At 40.4% G+C, this 842-nt stretch overlaps 1 non-coding gene across 1 annotated transcript; it reads right to left on the reverse strand.

Annotated features, from left to right (window-relative positions):
- Nucleotides 1-289: 289 nt before the first annotated feature.
- On the reverse strand, nucleotides 290-397 carry LOC148548106 (small nucleolar RNA R71). Its single transcript, XR_015898150.1, has one exon. It is a non-coding gene; the product is annotated as a small nucleolar RNA R71 (small nucleolar RNA).
- Nucleotides 398-842: the final 445 nt, after the last annotated feature.

Raw genomic sequence — 842 nt, forward strand, 5'->3', positions numbered from 1 at the left:
CAACTTTGAGCTGAAACCTCAGCTAGTTTCTCTGATGCAGCAGAACTGCAAGTTTCATGGACTTCCATCTGAAGATCCGTTTCAGTTCTTAACTGAATTTTTGCAGATCTGTGATACTGTTAAGACTAATGGAGTAGATCCTGAAGTCTACAGGCTCATGCTTTTCCCTTTTGCTGTAAGAGACAGAGCTAGAGTGTGGTTGGACTCTCAACCCAAAGACAGCCTGAACTCTTGGGATAAGCTGGTCACGACTTTCTTAGCAAAGTTCTTTCCTCCTCAAAAGTTGAGCAAGCTTAGAGTGGATGTTCAAACCTTCAGACAGAAAGAAGGTGAATCCCTCTATGAAGCTTGGGAAAGATACAAGCAGCTGACCAAAAAGTGTCCTTCTGACATGCTTTCAGAATGGACCATCCTGGATATATTTTATGATGGTTTATCTGAGCTATCAAAGATGTCATTGGATACTTCTGCAAGTGGATCCATTCACCTAAAGAAAACGCCTGCAGAAGCTCAAGAACTCATTGACATGGTTGCTAATAACCAGTTCATGTACACTTCTGAATGCCATATTGGCTCAGAATAAAATATTGACTCAGCAAGTCAATATGATTTTTCAGAGTCTGAATGGAATACAAGCTGCATCCAACAGTACTCAAGAGGCGTCTTCTGAAGAAGAAGCTTATGATCCTGAGAACCATGCAATAGCAGAGGTAAATTACTTAGGTGAACCTTATGGAAACACCTATAATCCATCATGGAGAAATCATCCAAATATCTCATGGAAGGATCAACAAAAGCCTCAACAAGGCTTTAATAATGGTGGAAGATACATGTTTAGCAAT

The sequence above is a fragment of the Arachis ipaensis genome, chromosome B8 (assembly GCF_059453495.1).
Source record: "Arachis ipaensis isolate K30076 ecotype BB chromosome B8, ASM5945349v1, whole genome shotgun sequence".
Taxonomy (NCBI): domain Eukaryota; kingdom Viridiplantae; phylum Streptophyta; class Magnoliopsida; order Fabales; family Fabaceae; genus Arachis; species Arachis ipaensis.